The sequence below is a fragment of the Hemitrygon akajei genome, chromosome 1 (genome assembly GCF_048418815.1).
Source record: "Hemitrygon akajei chromosome 1, sHemAka1.3, whole genome shotgun sequence".
Classification (NCBI taxonomy): Eukaryota; Metazoa; Chordata; class Chondrichthyes; order Myliobatiformes; family Dasyatidae; genus Hemitrygon; species Hemitrygon akajei.
The window spans coordinates 184,763,294-184,778,487 of record NC_133124.1 but is presented as its reverse complement, the minus strand read 5'-3'; the positions used below and the strand labels follow the sequence as shown (position 1 = coordinate 184,778,487).

The following is a 15,194-nucleotide window of genomic DNA, read 5'->3' as shown; positions in this document are numbered from 1 at the left end:
GGACAGATTCAATAATAACAGGATTGTCACAGAGGGCAATTTTAATTTCCTCAATATTAATTGGCATCTCCCTGGAGCAAGGGGTTTAGATAGGGTAGAGTTTGTTAGATGTGTTCAGGAAGGTTTCCTAATCAATATGTAGGTAAGCCTATGTAACTCTCACTTCGGCTGGCAGCTTAATATAGGGGATGATAGCCCCACCCGGGCCTGGCCAAACTTAAGAAATCTCATTTGGATGGATGCTGCATGATGTGTCTCCTTTTACAAATCAGTACCATGAAATAACATACAGTACACAATATGCGATTAAATGATTGAGCTTTATAATTCTTAATTTGACTATATGGTTAGTAAAGAAAACAAAAAGAAAAAGGGTTATGAAACAGTCTCATGCACAGCATTGGAGCTCACGGATAAGGCCATTCATCCACCATCGACCTCCTCCGATCGTCGCTGACCTTCAGACCCTCCCTCCAAGTCCACTCCATCCGAGGTCCACCAACTCTCTCCATTCGCGTCTTCTCTCCGCATCTTTAATTGGAGTAAGGGGAGCTATGAAGCTAGCAGGCAGGAATATGGAAGCATAAATTTTGAACAGATGTTCTCAGGGAAATGTATGGCAGAAATGTGGCAAATGTTCAGGGGATATTTTCATGGTGTTCTGCTGGTAGGTTCCTATGAGACAGGGAAAGGAGGTAGGGTATAGGAACTATGGTGTACAAAGGCTGTTGAAAATCCAGTCAAAAAGAAAAGAAAAGCTTACAAAAGGTTCAAAAAACTATGTAATGATAGATATCTAGAAAATTGTAAGGTTAGCAGGAAGGAGCTCAAGAAAGAAATTAGGAGAGCCAGAAGGGGCCATAAGAAGGCCTTGGCAAGCAGGATTTAGGAAACCCCCAAGGTGTTCTACAAGTATGTGAAGAGTAAGAGGATAGGACGTGAGAGAATAGGACCAATCAAGTGTGACAGTGGAAAAGTGTGTATGAAACGGGAGGAAATAGCGGAGGTACTTAATGAATTCTTTGCTTCAGTATAGACTATGGAAATTGTAGAGATGACTTACAGCAGACTGAAAAGCTTGTGCATGTAGATAATAAGAAAGAGGATGTGCTGGAGCTTTTGGAAAGAATCAAGTTGGATAAGTCACCTGGACCAGACAAGATATACCCCAAGCTACTATTGGAGGTGAGGGAGGAGATTGCTGAGCTTCTGGCAAAGATTTTTGCATCATCAATGTGGACAAGAGAGTTTCCAGAGGATTGGAGGGTTGCAGATGTTGCTCCCTTATTCAAAAAAGGGAGTAGAGATAGCCCAGGAAATTATAGACTAGTGAGTCTTACTTGAGTGGTTTGTAAGTTGATGGAGAAGATCCTGAGAGGCAGGATTTATGAATATTTGAAGAGGCCTAATATGATTAGGAATAGTCAGCATGGCTTTGTCAAAGGCAGGACATGCCTTACAAACCTGATTGAATTTTTTGAGGATGTAAATAAAGACATTGTTGAAGGTAGAGCAGGAAATGTAGTATACATGGATTTTAGTGAGGCATTTAATAAGGTACTCTATTCAATGGTTATTGAGAAAGTAAAGAGGCATGGGATCCAAAGGGACCTTGCTTTGTGGATCCAGAATTGGCTTACCCACAGAAGGCAAAAAGTGGTTGTAGACTGGTCATATTCTGCATGGAGGTTGGTGACCACTGGTGTGTCTCAGAGATCTGTTCTGGGACCCGTTCCCTTTCTGGTTTTTATAAATGACCTGGATGAGCAAGTGGAGGGATGGGTTAGTAAATTTGCTGATGGCACAAAGGTTGGGGGTGTTGTGGGTAGTGTGAGGGGCTGTCAAATTACAGCAGGGCATCAATAGGATGCAAAACAGGGTAGAGAAGTGGCAAATGGAGTTTAACCCAGATAAGTGTGAGTTGGTTCATTTTGGTAGGTCAAATATGATGGCAGAATATAGTATTAATGGTAAGACTTTTGGCGTGTGGAGGATCAGAGGGATCTTGGAGTCTGTGTCCATAGGACACTCAAAGCTGCTGCACAGGTTGACTGTGTGGTTAAGAAAGCATACAGTGCATTGGCCTTCATCAACTGTGGGTTTGAGTTCAAGAGCTGAGAGTTCTGGTCACCTCACTGCAGAAGGATGTGGAAACTATAGAAAGAGTGTTGAGGTACTTTAAAAGGATTTTGCCTGGATTGGGAAGCATGCCTTATGAGAATAGGTTGAGTGAATTTGGCCTTTTTTCATTGGAGTGATGGAGGATGAGAGGTAACCTGATAGAGGTGTATAAAAGATGAGAGGCATTGATCGTGTAGATAGCTAGAGGCTTTTTTCCAGGGCTGAACTGGCTCAAATGAGAGGACTCTATTTTAAGGTGCTTGGAAGTATGTACAGAGGGGATGTCAAGGGTAAGTTTTTTTTTTTACACAGAGAGTGCTGAGTGCGTGGAATGGGCTGCCAGCAATGGTGGTGGAGGCGGATACAATAGTGTGTTTTAAGAAACTCCTGGATGAGTATGTGGAGCTTCAAAAAATAGAGGGCTATGGGTAACTATAGATAATTTCTAAAGTAAGTATATGTTTGGCACAGCATTATGGGCCGAAGGACCTGTATTGTGCTGTAGGTTTTCTATGTTTCTATGTTAACAGGGCACTGAATTATGAGATTCTACTCAATGTTCTTGTATGAGACTACCTCATTTTATGTTTTATTTTAGCCAATGAAAGCTCCTCTAATTGCAATCACTCACCACACGAAACACGTGCATCGGAGCATCTTCTTTCAGCTTTGTGTCTGTTTTTGACTGGTGTTTCCAGATAACACATGTCCAGTGTTGGAAATATATTGAATCTGAGTCTGTGCAAGCAGAAAAGTACATGAGGGGAGATATGCTAAAGTGCTTCTTTCTCTGATTATCTTGTTACTCGATCAGATCTAGTTGCTTCAATTGCATCGGTTATCAGATGAAATTTAAAATTTGACTGCGGGTGGCAGTGAAGAAAGCTGGATTGTGCTAGGGGCAGTCATTTAAAATCATAATGCCTGGAAATATCTTCTCTCATAGGATAAACAATCTCTATAGTTCTCTACCTCTGAGGATGGTGGAGGTAATCTTATTGGTAATTTTGAAGTTGGCCATAGATATGTGTTCGTGTTGGTCATAGATATGACATATAATGAAGAATGTTTGAAGCCCACATAGATCAGTCTTCTTCATATTGAATAGCAAAGCTGAAGTGAGCACTTGGTCGTCTACTCTACCCTTACCACTCAGAGTCAGATAATGTGTACATCAAATTTAAGTCTATGTCTCCTGTTTCCTTCCTGCTTTCTTCCAGAAAGGACAAGTGTTGTAAAACTGACGCATTAGGTGAATTGTAGATGGACCACAGAACAGTAAAGCGCAGAAAGTAAAAGGCCTTCAGCTGCTATCTTGGGCTAATCTAAGTAAGCCAATGATAATTAATTAAAGAAATATCTTCTGTCTGCACATAAGCCCACATCCCTCCATTCTATCTGCTGCCACCTCAAGATCTGATAGCTCATTCCGTGCACCCACTACTCTCTCTGTAAAATACCAGCTCTGCATATCTTTGAATTTACTCCCTTTCACATTAAATGCATGGTCTCGGGTATTAAATATTAGATATTAGAAGGACAGCATTTCAGACCAGAGATGAGTAGGAACTTCTTTATCCAGCAGGTGGTGAATTTGTGGAGGTCATTATCACAGACAGCTTCGGGGGCCTAGTCATTAGGGAGATTAGCTGATTCTTGATTAGTAAGGGTGTATAAAGTTATGGGAAGAAGGCAGGAGAGTGGCGTTGGAAGTGAAAATAAATAAGCCATGATTGAATGACAGAGGAGGCTCAGTCCAATTCTGCTCCTGTATCTTATTGCCTTGTGGTCTTATGAGCATTTCAATACTGAGAAAAAGATCCCAGCAATCTAATTTATCTTTGCCATTAACAATTTTATATACTTTGATCTGGTGTTTATTCATTCAATTTTTCACAACCTCTATTTTAATAGCACGTTTTCCAATCCAGGCAGCATTCTGGTAAACCTCTTCTTCACCTCTCTAAAGCTTCCACATCTTCCCTATAATGGAACAACAAGAATGGAACATAATGCTCCAGAGCCACTTCATCAGAATTTTCATAAACTTGCAATATAATTTCCACACTCTTGACCTTAATGCCTCGACTAATAATGGTAGGCATTCCATACACCTTCTTTAGCACCACATGAACTTGAACTTGGCGGCCACTTTAATGAAGTGATGTACCTGGAAGCCAAGATACTCCCACCCCATACATACATGCTGTTAACGATCTTGCAGTTAGCTATGCAAGTAAATATTAATTTACATGCTCCAAATCAAAGAGAAGAAAATAATATATCAGCCAAGAAGAACACTCATCAAATATCCATTTCCTTAGCCATTGACAGTTTTTACAGTTGGAGGAGAAAGAGGAAACTTGACCAAGTCCCACACTCTTTAAATCAACTACTGCTGATTATATGCAGTTGATACCATTGCTAGATTCATAGCTGCTCCTTTCAACCCAATAGGAACCGGCTTCCCTAGGAGAGTAAAGCAACAAAAACATGGCCCTGAATTCCGAGTCCACATTCAGTGGGAATTAAATGTGACTTGCTGGTGCGCCTGTCTACATAGTGATATATTTTACTGTGGTAAATTAAATCTTATCTCCAAATACAACTGTCAACAGCAAGGAAATACACTGTTTTTTGATCAACTTATTTCAAAAATGCTTTTATTTCTTTTGTTGGATGTCTTCATACTTGTGGTCACTGAAGCAATCATGTCAGATCTGATCAAGTCAAGTTAAGTCACTTTTATTATCATTTTGACCATAACTACTGGTACAGTACATAGTAAAAATGAGACAATGTTTTCCAGGACCATGGTGTTACATGACACAGTACAAAAACTAGACTGAACTACGTAAAAAAATAAACACAGAGAAAGCTACACTAGACTACAGACCTACACAGGACTGCATAAAGTGCACAAAAACAGTGCAGGCGTTACAATAAATAATAAACAGGACAATGGGGCACAGTGTCAGTCCAGGCTTCAGGTATTGAGGAGTCTGAGAGCTTGGGGGAAGAAACTGTTACATAGCCTGGACGTGAGAGCCCGAATGCTTCGGAGCCTTTTCCCAGACGGCAGGAGGAAGAAGAGATTGTATGAGGGGTGCATGGGGTCCTTCATAATGCTGTTTCCTTTGCGGATGCAGCATGTAGAGTAAATGCCTGTGATGGCAGGAAGAGAGACACCGATGATCTTCTCAGCTGATCTCACTATCTGCTGCAGGGTCTTGCGATCCGAGATGGTGCAATTTCCAAACCAGGCAATGATGCAGCTGCTCAGGATGCTGTCAATACAACCCCTGTAGAATGTGATGAGGATGGGGGGGGGGGGTGGGTCATGGACTTTCCTCAGCCTTTGCAGAAAGTAGAGACGCTGCTGGGCTTTCTTTGCTATGGAGCTGGTGTTGGGGGTCCAGTTGAGATTCTCCATCAGGTGAACACCAAGAAACTTGGTGCTCTTTACAATCTCTACCGAGGAACCGTTGATGTTCAGCAGTGAGTCGTCGCTGAAGTCAACAAACATCTCTTTTGTTTTGTTCACATTGAGACAGGTTGTTGGCTCTGCACTAGTCCGTTAGCTGCTGCACCTCCTCCCTGTTAACTGACTCGTCGTTCTTTCTGATGAGACCCACCACGGTTGTGTCATCGGCGAACCTGATGATATGGTTCGAGCTGTGTGTTGCAGTACAGTCGTGGTCAGCAGAGTGAACAGCAGTGGACTGAGCACACAGCCCTGAGGGGTCCCCGTGCTCAATGTGATGGTGTTGGAGATGCTGCTCCCGATCCAGACTGACTGAGGTCTCCCAGTCAGGAAGTCTCAGATCCAGTTGCAGAGGGAGGTGTTCAGGCCCAGTCGGCTCAGTTTTCCAGTCAGTTTCTGAGGGATGATTGTGTTGAATGCTGAGCTAAAGTCTATGAACAGCATCCAAACATATGTGTCTTTTTTGTCCAAGGTGGGTAAGGGCCAGGTGGAGGGTGGTAGCAATGGCATCATCTGTTGAGCGGTTGATACGATACGCAAACTGCAGGGGTCCAGTGAAGGGGAGCAGCAGGGTCTTGATGTGCCTCATGACGAACCTCTCGAAACACTTCATGATGATGGATGTGAGTGCAACGGGATGGTAGTCATTTAGGCAGGACACTGAAGACTTCTTCGGCACGGGGATGATGGTGGCAACCTTGAAGCATGTTGGAATGGTGGCGCTGCTCAGGGAGATGTTGAAGATGTCAGTGAGAACATCTGCTAGCTGGTCTGCACATCCTCTGAGCACTCTACCAGGGATGTTGTCTGGTCCAGCAGCCTTCTGTGGGTTGACCCTGCACAGGGTTTTTCTCACGTCGGCCACGGTGAGACACAGCACCTGGTCATTTGTAGGAGGGGTGGACTTCCTTGCTGCCACGTCATTTTGTGCCTCAGATCGGGCGTGGAAGTTATTCAACACATCTGGTAGGGAGGCATTACCTGCACAATCGGGTGATGTTGTCCTGTAATTGGTGATGTCCTGGATGCCCTTCCGCATGCGCCTGCATACATGCATACAAAATGCTGGATGAACTCAGGGGCTGATCTGTTGAGTGCCTGCTGCATTTTGTGTGTGTTGCTCTAGATTTCCAGCATCTGCAAAAACTTTTGTTTCAAACATGATTACGTGTCAGGGAAATAGACTGTGCTAGATAACATGAGGGGAAGATGTGTGCAGCACATGAGGTTGCTTTGCAAGATAATAGACTGTGGTCAGTATTGCAGGAAAGATACTAGCATGTATAAAGATTGGCTGCTCAGCAGGAGGCAAAGTGTGTGAATGAAAGGATCATTCTCTGTTTGGCTGCTGGTGTCTAATGGTGCTTTGTAGGATCAGTGTTGGGGCTGCTTCTTTTTATGCTGTATATCAATGATTTAGATGATAGAATAAATGGCTTTGTTGCCAAGTTTGCAAATGAGATGAAGATTGGTGGAGTGGCAGATAGTGTTGAGGCTACAGGCAGGCTGCAGAAGGACAGACATATTTGGAGAATGACCAAGAAAGTGCCAAATGAAATACGATGTTTGAGAATGCATGGCCACGCACTTAGGTGTTTGAAATAAATGTGCAGACAATTTTCTAAACAGGTGAGAAAATCCACAAATCTGAAAAGCTTTTCTATTTGGGTGCTGATGACTAGTAGTGTTTCACAGGGGTCTGTGTTGAGACTGCTTCATTTTACACTCCATGTCAATGATTTGGATAACAGAATTGTGGTCTTTGTGGCCAAGTTTGAAGATGATAGGAAGATTGTTGGAGGGGCAGGTAGTGTTGAGGAAGAAGGGAAAGCAGAAAGACTTAGACAGATTAGGAGAATGGAGAATGATGGAATGCAGATGAATGCATTGCTCCTTGAAGATATCACTAAAAAATAACAAGACCTTGGGTGCAGAGGATACCCCTGCTGAGTTCTAAAGCATTTGAAAAGAGGAACTTCAATTACAATTTTAGTTTCATCTTCCACATCTTAGAAGAGAACAAGTCAGAGAATGTCTGAAAAATCCAAATTAATGTCTATTAATTATGACTATTTTCAATAAAGAAAACTAGTATGATTGTGATGGTAGATGGAATGCAGTGAAGTGAAGTGTATGGTCATTCACCTTGGTAGAAGGAACAAAAGCATAGACTATTTTCTTAAAGGGATGAAAATTCTGAAATCTGAGGGGCAAAGAGACTTGGGGTCCCTAAAAATTAACATACAGGTTGAGTCGGTGCTGAGGAAGATAAATGTGATGGTTGCATTTATATCAAGAGGTCTCAAATACAATTCCAAGGATGTAATGTGAAGCCTTATAAGGCACAGCGAGGCTTTACTTAGAGTTTTGTGAGCAGTTTTGGAGGGCTTATTTAAGAAAGGATATTCTGATATTTGAGAAGGTACCAAGGAGGTTCACAAAGATGATTCCAGGAATGAAAGGCAGTTCATATGAGGAGTGTTTGATGGATTTGGGCCTGTACTGACTGAAATTTAGAACAATAAATTCAATTTGAGTTTGAATAAAGAGGAAGTGAGACCAGCATAGAACAGCCTTCATCATATTGAATGATAGAGGGCTTCAGTGCAGGTAATATTATTACACCATAAGAAGCAAGGGGAGATATTAATGATTTCCATAGCTACTGGTGACAGGTCTGATGATTTGTGTGAAGTGCAGGTATGATAAATAATGAAATTAATTTAAGGTTAATGTAGAGAAGTTACTGAAAATAATCCAATGAGGAGGATTAACCAATACTTGGAGAGCTGGGGTTTGAATATGGATGGTTGTCTAGGTGGGGAGGGGCTGGGTTATGACGTTAATTTTATTTAGTCATTTGAAATAACAATATTTATTAATTAGGCACTCTTTGCTGTAGACTACTTGAGGATGTGGATTACAAATTACAGCAGGAGATAGAAAAGGCGAGTTAGAAAGGCAATGTCATGATAATCATTGGGGATTTAAACTGAAAGTGGATTGGGAAAACCAGGTCAGTGGTGGAGCTCAAGAGAGGATTTGTAGAATGTCTAAGGGATAGCTTTTTAGAACAGCTTGTTGTTGAGCCAACCAGGCGATCGGCTGTGCTGGATTGGATATTGCGCAATGGTCCAGAGGTGATAAGAGAGCTTAAGGCTAAGGAACCCTTAGGGAACAGTGATCACAATATGGTCAAGTTCACTTTTAAATTTGAGAAGGAGAAACTAAATTCCAATGTGTTGGTATGTCAATGGAATAAAGGAAATGGCATGAGAGGGAAACTGGCCAAAGCTGAATGGAAAGGGACACCAGCAGAAAGGACAGCAGAGCAGCAATGGCTGGAATTCCTGCAAAAAATTAGGGTAGTGCAGACAGGTATATTCCAAATAAGAAGAAATCTTTGAATGCAAGAAGGAAAATACCATGGCTGACAAGTGAAGTCAGAGCCAAAGTAAAAGCAAAAGAGAGGGCATACAAGGAAGCAAAAACTAGTGGGAAGACAGAGGATTGAAAAGCTTTAAAACTTTCAGAAGGAAACTAAAAAGGTCATTAGGAAGGAAAAGATGAATTATGAAAGGAAGCTGGTGACTGATATCAAAAAAGATACTAAAAGCTTTTTTAAGTATATAAAGGGTAAAAGAGAGTTGAGGGCAGATATAGGACCAATAAAAAATGACACTGGACATATTGTAATGAGAGGCGCAGAGATGTCAAAGGAACTGAATGCATATTTTGCGTCAGTCTTCACAGTGGAAAACATCTGCAGTATACCATCCAAGAGTATCAGGGAAGTGAAGTATGTATGGTGAAAATTATGACTGAGAAGTTGCTCAGAAAGCTTAATGGTCTGAGGGTGGATAAATCTCCTGGACCTGATGGAATGCACCCTCATGTTCTGAAAGAAGTAGCTGGAGAAATTGCAGAGGCATTAACAATGATCTTTCAAGTATTGATGGAGTCTGGCACTGTAACAGATGACTGGAAAATTGCAAGTGTTACTCTGCTATTTAAGAAGGGTGGGAGGAGGCAGAAAGGAAACTATAGACCTGTTAGCCTGATGTCAGTGGTTGGGAAGTTGTTGGAATCGATTGTTAGGGATGAGATTATAAACTACCTGGAGGCACATGACAAGATAGGCGAAAGCCAGCATGGTTTCCTGAAAGTAAGATCTTGCCTGACTGAACTACTGCAAATTTTTGAGGAAATTACAAGCAGGGTAGACAAAGGAGATGCAGTGGATGTGATGTACTTGGATTTTCAGAAGGCCTTTGACAAGGTGCCACACATGAGGCTGCTTAGCAAGAAGAGTACATAAAAATACAGGGAAGTTACGAGCATGGGAGGAGCATTGGCTGATCGGCAGAAAACAGAGAATGGGAATAAAGGGATCCTATTCTGGCTGGCTGCCGGTTACCAGTGGAGTTTCACAGGGGTTGGTGTTCAGACCGCTGCTTTTTACAACGTATGTTAATGATTTGGACTATGGGAGTAATGGATCTGTGGCTAAATTTGCCGATGACACAAAGATAGGTGGAGGAGCTGATAGTGTTGAAGAAACAGAGAGTCTGTAGAGAGAATTATATAGGGGAATGGGCAAAGAAGTGGCAAATGAAATACAATGTTGTAAAGTGTATGGTCAAGCACTTTGCTGAAGAAGTAAAAAGGCAGACTGTTATTTATATGGAGTGTGAATTCAAAATGCAGAGATGCAAAGGGACTTTGGAGTCCTTGTGCAAGATATCCTAAAGGTTAACCTTCATGTTGAGTTTGTGGTGAAAAAGGCGAATGCAATGTTGGCATTCATTTCTAGAGATATAGAATATAAGAGCAGGAATGTGATGTTGAGGGTCTAGAAGGCATGCATGAGACCACACTTGGAGTATTGTATGCAGTTTTGGGCTCCTTACTTTAGAAAGAGAAGATTCATAAGAATCATTCCAGGAATGAAAGGATTACCGTATAAGAAATGTCTGGCAGCTCTTGGGCTGTATTCCCTGCAGTGCAGGAGAATGAAGGAGGATCACATAGTAACACTTTGAATGTTAAAAGGCCTGAACAGATTAGATATGGCAAAGGTATTTCCCATGGTATGGGATTCTCTGTGTAAAATGTGATTTTATATGACTGTGTTGCATGACTAATTTGTTCACCAGTTCCCCTGATTCACACAAATTTGCTCAAAACACTTTGCAAGATCAATAGGGTTGGGATTGAGTTTGCGTCCAGATTCAATAGCCAGTGCTGGTTTGATGGAGTTTTACATATTAAGCATATACAAGGATATAGAGTTGGACTTGTTACAATGCTCTAATTAAAAGTCAATGATGATCCTGTTATATGGTAGAACCAAAGGCCAGGGAGGGGATGAATAGCCTACCTCTACTTCAAATTACTATGTTTTTACATTCTTTTACTACTTTCTACACACTAGATACCCAAACAGCTTGGCGTAAGGCTGAAGTGAAATGTAGCTAAATGTGCTGAATGTCTTAAGGTGCATAAAAAGAGATAAATCTATCTATAAGATAGCTAAATACCCAAATTCTGATCATGTATACCAGGACAATGTGGGCAACCAAGAATAAATTATTAAGATTTTCTTTAATTACGGATCATGGGTGTGGTACCTGAAGCCTGGAGGGTGGTTGAATTTGTACTTAGAGGGGTTTCAAGAGAAAGATAGAGAGAAGCAGGCAAGTGAGTCTAAGATCAGAGGTGGGAAAATAACTGGAGAGAAATCATGTCTACCAAATTAGATTGTTTTTTTGAAGAGGTCATCAAGAAGAGTGGCAAGGACAGAATGTGAGACGAGGTTTGCATGTACTTTAGGAAGGCCTTGTATGCAAAGCTCGGACAGGTGAAGTAACATGATATACACGATGAGCTGGCCAAATGGGCAGAAAATTGTCTTGTTGGTAGGAATGAGGGGATGGTAGCAGAGAGCTGCTCTTCATTGGAGAGCTGAAACCAGTGCTGTATTGGTATTGGTTCTGCATCCCCTGTTACCTGTCACTTACTGTGCCAAATACATTCTCATCCAAATCTTTAATGTGAGTGAGTTTGCGGAAAACACTAAAATAAGTTATGTAGTGGACAATGAAGACAGCTATCTAAGATTACAACAGTATCTAGATGAAATAGGGGCAAGTGCAATAACAAGACAGAGCTTATATTGTACATGGCTGAGCTCTGGAAAGTATTTCAGGACAGACAGAAGGAGGGATACATGTACATATTTCCCTAAAAGTAATGTAACTCTCGTTTTGGCCAGCGGCTTAATATAGGGGGTCATAGCCCCGGCCCAGCCAAACCTAAGAAATCTCATTTGGGTGGATGCTGCGCGATGTGTCCCATTACAAATCAGTACCCCAAAATAACAAACAGTACACAATATGCGATTAAACAATTAAGCTTTATAATAATATGCTTTGACTATATGGTTAGTAATGAAAAAAAAAGAAAAAGGGCCCAATCTTATGAAACAGTCTATTGCGCAATGTTAGAGCTCACTGATAAGCCAATCATCTACCGTTAACCTCCTCCAATTGTTGCTGCCCTTCGGACCCTCGATCCAAGTCTATCCTGTCCAGCGGTCTACCAACTCTCTCCACTCGCATCTTCTCTCCTCATCTCTTCCCGGCAAAAGACCACGGAAGTCTCTCTTCCAGACTCACAAGAACAACAGCATCCCAAACCCCTATATCTCTGGTCATAACCAAAATATTGCTGCTACAGAGAAACTATTACATTATCAGTGAAACCTTACAGCATATTACACAGAACACTGGGAGAAAGGATGATGAGGATGGAATATGGCACTCTTGCCCTTATTGGCCAAGATCCTGACTACAGGACCAGGGTCTTCATGGATTTTGGACTTCTTAAATCATCACACACTGTAAAAGTCCATTGCCTCTGGAAAAACTATGTTTTGAGCTGAGTTATGACCCCTCACTTAGTGCGTAACTCTAAAGGAATGCACAGCCTGCAACTGTAGTCAGCTGATATAGATAGTCTGGATGAATATGTAGATAAGCTACATAGCAAGTTTTCAGTCCACATGAAAATTGGTGAAGTTGTGGATAGTGTGTAAGGTTGCCAAAGGATTATTCAAGATATGGATCACTTTGAAATATGAGCAGAGTAATGGCAGATGGATTTTAATCCTGATGAGTAGGATGCATTGCACTTTGGGAGGTCAAATATAATAGCAGGAGCCAAGGAGAATTGAAACACAAAGGGATCTTGGGATAAAAGTTATTAGCTTCTTGAAAGTGTCAACATAGTGGATAGGGAGATAAAGAAGGCTCATGGAATACTTTCTTTAATAGGTCGGCATGTTGAGTACAAAGTTCAGGAAGTCATTATTTGTTGTATATTTAATACTTCAGTAATATTGTCAATATATTTGTATGAACTTTCTTGTTTTGGAGTTACAAAACACCACAGCGGCAATGAAGTACTTTTAAAATGATCCCAAGACAACTACTGACCTGCTGATATGCAACAAGTTAAAGTTTTGTTTTTAAAAAGTGCAGTAGGGAGCAGTTGAGTAAAAAGAAGCACAACCCAGCACACGCAGAGTCAGTCGAGTTATCAAAAAAGCAGACAATGAAAGAATTCAGGGGTTCATAAACAGTGAGTACAGGATAATAATAATCGGGGGGAAAGAGCAGAAGTGCCTTGTGGCTACATCAGAACTATTGAAAGACCAACTGAAATGAGCTTTGCTGATAGTGTGAAAGTAATGCAGGAACTGAAATCATTGTTCATTGCAGAAAATGTTTCAGGTTTCATAAGCAGAATCAAAAGGAAGGGGTGTCTATTTCAGTTTATTTGGCTGAATTCAACTGATTGTCTGAGCATTCTCAACTCAGTAATGGGCTTAACGATGCATTGAGAGATCAGTTAGTTTGTGGAATCATACAAGAAAGTATTAAAAACTTGCTCCTAATTGAAACACAACTTTCATTTCAAATATCAATTGAGATTGTAGTATCAATGGAAACAGCAGACAGGCACAACTGAATTGTACTCAGAACTAAATTGAGCATGAACAAATTTGCAATGTTTAAACAGAAAATGGCTTAACCGAACAAACTGTGCTACCATTGTGGCCGGGCAAATGCAGACAAGTTCAGGTTTAAAGGTGAAGCTTATAGAAAATACAACAAAATGGGACATATACAAAGAGTATGTCAAGCAAATAAAAATAAATGGACTTCACAGAGAAGAGAAAAAGATTAAATGTCAAGTTGCAGTTTCAAAAAGAGCACTAGTCTGCATACTGTTGTGGAAAAATATATGATAAAAATGAGAATGACACAGGACTGGCTAGCCTTTAGATTTACAACATGAAAGCTACCAAGAGAAAAGCAATATGGCTTACACCAAATGAATTGAAATGGAATTGTACTCTGGCTCAGCTGTTTTAGTCATTCCACAATATGATTTTGAATGACATTTCAAAGATACTGAACTGAATACTACAGATATCCAACTAAAAACTTATACTAGAGAAAAGATAACTCCTGTGGGAATTATTTTCATGACAGTAAAATACAATCAACAACAAGCCACACAGGGGACATGATTGGCTGAGACAACTACATCTTGATTAAAGATCCTTCTACTCTTTGTATGCCAGATCCACTGCCATAAAGCCAAATGAAAGTGAATTAAGAAAGGTACTGAATGATGGCACAACTGTCACAATGCTGTACACCATGAACTGTTGCCCAATAGAGGTGTTGGTGCCAACCTCTGTGCCTCTGGTTAGAAAGCATGTCAGACTAATGAAAGACCATGCTGCTCAGAAGAATCCAGAAATGACAAAAGCAGTCCTCCGACTACAATAGTTATAGGAAGAATATGATGGCTTTGGAAGAGGTTCAGAAGAAGTTGACCAGAATTCTACCTGGATTGAAGAATACTTAGCTATAATGAGGGAGGAAAACACTTAGATTGTTTTCTCTAGAGAGTCATAGTCTGAGAAGATACTTGATAGAAAGTCATAGATAGGCCTCCAAGATGACTATAACCTTGCCATAGGGTATGAAGGCTTATGTGCCTTAATAACCTCAATGACTGGGTTGGCTGGAGTCAGGGCTTTATGTGTTTGGCTCTTGGTAGGGCCACCCATGGCAAACCAGTCAAAGGTTAGAAGTCAGACTTCAGTGGTGCACCAATCATCCAGGTTTGGGGGTTCTGCTCAGGATTGACAACCCTGACTGGTAAAACAAAGCTGTTATGGAAACAGCAATGAGGAATCCTTCTACATCTCAGTGTGTTGGTATTCTGGAGTCTCCCACCTGAGACTTGCATGACTGACTGTAGTGAAAAATGAGCTACGGACATGATGAAAAAAACCCTGAATACTACCAAAGATGATTGTTGCCCTAAACGCCAATGGTGAAGTGGTAAGTAGGTCATCGATAGGGTAGGGAGTCAGAGTCTTTTTTTACAAGGTGGAAATGTCAACTACTAACTTTAAGGCAAGTGAAGGAGAATTTAAAAGATTTATGAGGCAAATTTTTATTTTAAAAGGGAGAGGTAGATACTAAAAAGCGGTGCCAGGGAGGTTCTT

At 41.1% G+C, this 15,194-nt stretch overlaps 1 protein-coding gene across 1 annotated transcript in view; it reads left to right on the top strand.

Annotated features, from left to right (window-relative positions):
• Positions 1-15,194, top strand: part of LOC140733132 (uncharacterized) — a 98,113-nt gene that overhangs the window by 63,262 nt on the left and 19,657 nt on the right. The gene's annotated exons all lie outside the window — the stretch shown is intronic.